Below are 7,045 nucleotides of genomic sequence, written 5' to 3'. Positions count from 1 at the left end.
TTGAGATCGGAAGTGAATGGCGACTTGATATGCGGTATTTCTATGTCAAGAATGATTCTACATGGCAATATTAGAGAGATGCAAGAAACGGCTTCGGATCCGCAAAAAGGTTCTTTTAGAGCGAGCATATCGAATTGAGTTACTTTCGGGTTGGAAGTCTACGTGACTCGGGTGAGTTGGAGGAAATTAGTTCTGATGACTTGATTATGTGTTAATGAGTTCCGAAAAATTCACCATGGTTATGGCCATGACCCGGAGTTGATGTTTTCTACATGTATTGAAGATATATTGTGTGTAATAATTGTATGGGCCAAAAATTATCTTAGTTATGTTTAGACCACATCAGTATTAAGAAGGCCTTCGAGGGTTGCCACGTGTCATCAGTATGACTTCAACAAAAAACAAATTCAAGGTCGAAGTGATCTAACAAGAGAAGAAGGGCTAGGTTGAGGATGAGCACTCTCCTTAGGGATCTGTACTATTAGGGTTTTGTGGCATATGTCCCCTTATAACTAGAAAGAGACATAGTTATAGGGGACATTGAACAGTCATTTGTAAGAGAACACTTTAACATTCTCTAGAGATTCTTGCTTTATTACATACATAAAAAAGACACATTTTCCTTGAGATCCTGTTTAGCTTTCCTCCCACGATCCAAGGCGAGTTCGAATATTCAAAGGCTTATTAATCATCCATCATTGTCAGAAGGAAAATTACACGTTTCCACCCCTTTTTTCGATCATATCTATTACATCTATTTATATAAATACCATCATATGTCCTTTATTTCTATTTATATTGCATTTACGCCATTAAGCATTGTTCATTATCGTATATTCATCACTGTTACCACAGATCTTGTAACATTTTGTCACGACACTAGTTAAATAATCTATTGGATATTATTATTATCTAAGATTAACCCTTCCCTTTTAAGAAAATCTAATTATTTAAATCTAGATCTAAATTTTGGTCAAACAATTTGGCGCCGTTTGTGGGGATTTCTTAGCTAATCTTTTAGTTTCCATTAGATCTACAACTCACGTGACTTGTGATGCGCCGTAGAAATGCGGCACTTTTGATACTAATTACAAAGACTTTAGCTAATCTTTTAAAGGATTATAAGTCATTTCTTATGTAGTTTTGGTATTTTGTAAGAACCCAGACTTGAAGAGCCAAGAACATGACACATGGAAAGACAGAAATGCGGCAGGTCTATGACCGCAAAAGTGATGTGCGGACCGTAGACCCATCGCAGAGTGAAGCAAACCATCTCGGTTTTTGAGAGTCAAGTCTGCGATCCATTGTGCGGTCGCATAACTTTTGTGCGGACCGCATAGTGATCACACAATTGCAAAAGGAGTTCCAGTGAAGATGAATTTGCAGTACGTTATGCGGTCGCAAAACCAATATGTGGACAGCATAACCAAAATACGATGGAAAACTGGAAAACTTGGTGATCAATTCTGCGATGAAAATGAAGATGTGCGGAGCACGAAAGCTTTCTGCGACCCATTCTGCGGTCGCAGACATGATCTGCAGGGCATCCAACTATGGTGGTGATTACATGTCTCGTGGCAGTGATGTATGCTTCTACTTTGTTGAATTCTGTTGGAAGCTTTAGTGTCTATCCGATGATAACTGTTGTTCCTGTTCTTCTCTGACGAATCTTTAGGTTGGCTCCTCGCTTTATTCTAGTCGTAGTATGGGTGGCAGTGGTTATATGGGAAGTGGTGGGTCTGGTTCTTACTACTAAGGTATGTCTCTTTTTATTACAACCATCGTATTTTATTTGGTCGCCATGCTTTAGAGCTGAGTATCCCATACGAGCTTGTGATTCCCTCCTCCCCCTCTTCCTGTGAAAATGAAGCTGGGAAGGTTTTTCTTATGTTTCTTCTCTGAAAGAGCTGTATTTCAAGATATGGAGCATTTGGTCACCCACCAACTTATTTATGGTACAGATTTGAGTTGACAAAAGAGCTTGCAGTTGGATGTGTTAACATTGAAGCCCTATGCATTGACATGCCTCTGTCCTCTGAGGGAGATGGAGTTTATCTGTTATCTATTGCTTCTTTGTATATGTACGGCTAGATAATTTAGCATTAGAGGTTGTATTGCTCCGAAGCATCTTGGATTCTAATTGGGAAAAGAAACATCTGTTCCTTTTCTGATGTAAGGAAATTTGAGTTATGTAGAGCAAACAGAGATCTGTTTATTTCTGGTATATGAGCATGCAATAATTTGTAGTGGTTTCTCCTTTTAAGAATTTGCTGGAAAAGTGGAGGAGGTATGCTGCATGATTATTTCAAAAGAAAATGAATCCTAAAAGCTCAAGTTACCTATTAGCCAGTCATGATTCTTAGGATATATTACAGTGGTGGATCCGTAAGAGTTCTATCACATTTTGACCACGACTTTTAGATCATTATAAACCGAATGATTAGGGTTTTTGTGGAGGATCTTGTCTGACAGAGAGCCTACACTTAGAGCATTGAATACACCATTATTTTGGAAGCTTTTGAGAGAGAATCCAAGACTTTGTCCATATTTGTAAGCTTTATGACTTTATTTATTACTTTGTTCTTGTATTCTAGTATGAGTAGCTAACTTTAAATACTAAGGTTATGAATCGTAAGTGGGTGTAATGTTAATGGGTGTTTATCATTTAATATATATCTATATAATGGTTGGTCGATTTCTATTCATTTCTCATGCTTCATTTATGGTTGATGGTTGCAAACATTGACTAGTGCCATTTCATTCTATCTTTACTTGGAAAAGTGGGTTAGGGTTTGGTAGGTTTGAATAGCAAGAACTCAAGGCTTTAAACCTTGTTTAATAGAATCGCTTAGGGATAAGTGGGTTATACTTGGCATAAATTGGTTGTTCTTAATTATAACTCTTTTCTATTTGGAAAAATCGTAAAAAGGAAATACTACCTAATTATTGGAAAATATTGGGCAGTCATTTAGGAACCATTTGCATATCAAACGACCTTCCTTTAGAACTATATCATATTAACACTGATAGCATTACATTCCATTGATGGGGACACAACCTTGGTTTCTTAATCAAATTAATCAAATTCTCTGAACAAAATAGCATTTCTTGACAATTCACAATTACAAAACTCTTTTTAATCTAACGGAGTAGAAGTACGGCTTAAGTCAAGTTTCACACTATTCAAGTAACCTTTTCACACCTATTCCCTGTGGGATCCGACCCCAAGCTAGTTGGATTATTATATTTGACATCCACCTCCTTACACTATTTATATAGGTGTAATTTGAGCGTATCAACTTGTCGAGTCACAAAGATTTCTCCTCTCTACAGGTACAGAAATTTCCATGGCAGGTAACCAAGGAAATGGGACTAGGGTGATAAATGACGTCTCCAGTAACCTCATAAATGCCATCAATGAGAGTTATGAAACACAAGGCGAGGATGTGATTCCCACTGCCTCCCCCAAGCGTGAGAGGCCGCCTCCCCCTTATTGTAGCATAACGAAACCTAACGGGAAAGGAGCTTCCATGTCTATAGGAGAAGGGACACTACCTGCCATGAAAAAGCTCCTCGAAGCATGGCTAACCGATACTCTAGTAAGCGTGCTCAACAAACAAGCTCCATGAACGACCATAGAAACCATAAGAGCCCACACGGTGCAGCGAGGGTACGAACAAGGCGATCAACCAAACCCTCCAACTCCAAGTATAACTCACAATGTTACTAATAGTGCAGGTGACATCGTCCTCGCCACTGTTTTGAAAAGAATGGAAGAAATGGAGAATGAGAACAAGGCGATCAGATACCAAATAAAAGAACACCAAGAACGGGTAGACAAGATACCGTACACCCCTAATTTACTACTGAAAAGGATGTCAGAAGTTTGTTGAACATCCGTATATCGAGGAGGCGGTCCCACATGCCATACCAAAGACCTTCAAAATGCCACTGTATTGCAGAATATACGATAGGACAACAAACCTCGAAGACCATGTGACTCATTGGTCAACGCTGTGAAGGGCAACGACCTCACCAAGGAACAGATGTCCTCCATTTTGCTGAAGAAATTCGGTGAAACTCTCACTAGAGGAGCATTGATATGGTATTCACAACTACCATCCCACTCCATAGAAACATTCGAAGAAATGGATGACAAGTTCGTGATGGCACACGCCGGGGCCGAGAAAGCCGAAATGAAAGAGAACGACGTGTTCGCCATCAAACAATCCCTATGAGAGGGATTGAGGGACTTCCTCGCCCGATTCAACAGGGTAAGGATGACCTTACCAAATGTCTCCGAGGGGATGGAAGTTGAAGCCTTTCAAAATGGGCTGGGATAAAATCCATAATGCCTATTGTACCGAGGTCCGAGCAGATGATGAAGATCTCAACAGACCAACTCGACGTCTCATCTCGGAACAAACTGAGCCCAAAAAAGAATGAAGATTTAACATGAGGAGGGATCAACAAGACTCATGGCCAAACAGGGAACGACATTAGCCTTATGTCAGGGTGCCCCCTCCCTTATTTCGCTATGATGATGGCCCATCTAGGCCGAGGACAGAGACTCACAGGAATGAGAGAGGTATGACCCCTTTGTTATTTTCTCACAATTTGTTTTCCGTCTACAGAGGCAGTCTACACCCTTGAGAAGCTCGAAACAAAGGTAAAGTGGCTCCAAAGATGAAGTCCGATCCGAGCACCAGGAAATCCGGTGCCCTCTACGAATTCCACTAGGAACACGAACACAAAACAAAATATTGCATCACCCTAAGGCAAGAGGTAGCAAACATGTTGCAGCAAGGGCACCTTAAAGAGCTACTGAGCGACAAAGTAAGGAGCACCTTCGCTAGGGGTCGACACCGTCAAGGTCCGCCGAAGCCGCCCTCACCTGCTCGTACCATCAATATGATTATAGGTGGCAGTGATGATGCCTCCATCAACAGCGTCAATTTCACTGCCACCCACAAGCTCAATCACCCATGAACGATATGACAGACTCGAAGAAAGTATCATCTTCGACGTGTTAGATGCCGACGGTTTGACTTTCCCTCACAACGATACTCTCGTCATTACTTTACGAATTTGAGATACTGATGTTAAACGTATCACGGTAGATGATAGGAGTGGTGCATTCATCATCCATCCCTGAGTCCTCACCCAGACAAGACTCGAGGATAAGATAGTGCCACGCTATATCACACTAACCGGTTTTAAAAATGCAGTTGAACAGACCTCGGGAGAAATCACACTCGCCGTTCTTGACGGTGGCATAACTCTGGAGACAACTTTCCATATCAAGGACCATACCACCACATACAATACCATAGTACGACGACCATGGATACATCCTATGAGAGCCATCACCTCCAACTTATATCAAGTGATTAAGTTCCCAACACCCTAGGGAATATTCAGCATACGAGGGGAACAACACACATCCTGGGAATGCTACCGCATCGTCATGGATTGCATAATAACTCAACAAAAGAAAGATAAGGAAAAAGAAGCATAGCAATCAGTAGGGTCAAGGTCGCTACAAGAAGAAGCTAGGGAAGTCATTATGGACCCTGAAATGGTCGAAGCCACAGAATCGACTATAGAGGACCTCGACCCCGTTCAATTAGACCACTACGACCCCAACAAAAAGACCTACATCAGCTGTAAACTCTGAGAACCAAGTAAATTTAGTAAATTATTAATAACTAATGCAGATTTGTTTGCTTTCATCCATGCAGACATGCCATGCATCCCTAAAGAGATCGCCACACACAAATTGAATGTCGACCCCTTCTATCCCTCGGTAAGGCAGGTCCGATGAAAGTTCAACCCCACCATCAACGATGTTATCCACGATGAGGTAGAGAAACTATTAGCAAATGGATCCATTAGGGAGTCGAAGTACTCCAAATGGATAGCCAATGTGGTGATGGTAAAAAAGAAAAATGGTAAATGGAGGATGTGTGTAGACTTCACAGACCTAAACAAAGCATGCCCGAACGATTCATTCCCATTGCCACATATCGACCAACTCATTGACGGCCATGCACGAGCTGCGAAGGTTCCTAGATGCATATTCGGGTTATAACCAAATACTCATGGAAGAAGAGGACCAAAACAAAACCACATTCATCAGCCACATGGGAACATATTATTATAGGGTCATGCCATTTGGGTTGAAGAATGCAAGGGCCGCCTATCAGAGGTTGGTCACAAAAATGTTCAAAGATCAACTCGGTAAGACCATGGAGGTATATATCGATGAAATGTTTTTCAAATCCATGAGGGAAGAAGACCATATCGACCACTTGAAAGAAGCTTTTGATATACTAAGACAGTGCGAGATGAAATTAAATAGCGAGAAATGCGCATTTGGCATAGCCTCGGGAAAATATTTGGGTTTCTTAGTATCACAGTGAGGAATTGAAGTCAACCCATATCAAATTAAGGCTATCGACGGGATACCTAAACAACTGACTACTAAGAAGCAAGTCCAAAGATTGACTGGCCGAATTATCGCCTTATCGAGATTTATCTCACAGTCGCTCGATAGACGTCATAGATTTTTCTGCATACTAAATAAGAATAACGGCCTCGAGTGGACTCCCGAGTGCGTGCAAACACTGCGAGAACTAAAGGTGTATCTATCATCTCCACCTTTACTCTCAAAGTCTGAACCCGGGGAACACCTCCTCATCTATCTCGCCGTCTCCGAAGTAGCAGTAAGTGCGGTCCTAGTTCGAGAAAGAAAAGGTACATAAATCTCCTAGTTATTACATCAGTAAAATACTTGTCGGTGCCGAGATGAGGTACCCACACCTCAAGAAATTGGCCTTGGCATTGGTCGTAGCTTCTCGAAAGTTTAGATCCTATTTCCAGTGCCACCCTATCTCGGTCGTTACCACTTTCTCTTTAAGAAGCATTATACATAAACTCGACCAGTTGGGGAGGCTGGACAAATGGGTCATCGAGCAAAGTAAGCACGACATCACATACCGGCCTCGAACAATGATAAAGTCGTAAGTGCTCGCTGACTTCGTCG

At 41.4% G+C, this 7,045-nt stretch overlaps 1 long non-coding RNA gene across 1 annotated transcript; it reads left to right on the top strand.

Moving 5' to 3' along the window:
- Window positions 1–1,544: 1,544 nt before the first annotated feature.
- LOC104109590 (uncharacterized) lies at window positions 1,545–2,246 on the top strand. Its single transcript, XR_689260.4, has 3 exons — window positions 1,545–1,585; window positions 1,676–1,757; window positions 1,962–2,246. It is a non-coding gene; the product is annotated as an uncharacterized lncRNA (long non-coding RNA).
- Window positions 2,247–7,045: the final 4,799 nt, after the last annotated feature.

Source organism: Nicotiana tomentosiformis, chromosome 8 (genome assembly GCF_000390325.3).
Source record: "Nicotiana tomentosiformis chromosome 8, ASM39032v3, whole genome shotgun sequence".
NCBI lineage: Eukaryota > Viridiplantae > Streptophyta > Magnoliopsida > Solanales > Solanaceae > Nicotiana > Nicotiana tomentosiformis.
The sequence above is the reverse complement of the archived record's forward strand: the minus strand, read 5'-3'. Positions and strand labels throughout refer to the sequence as shown.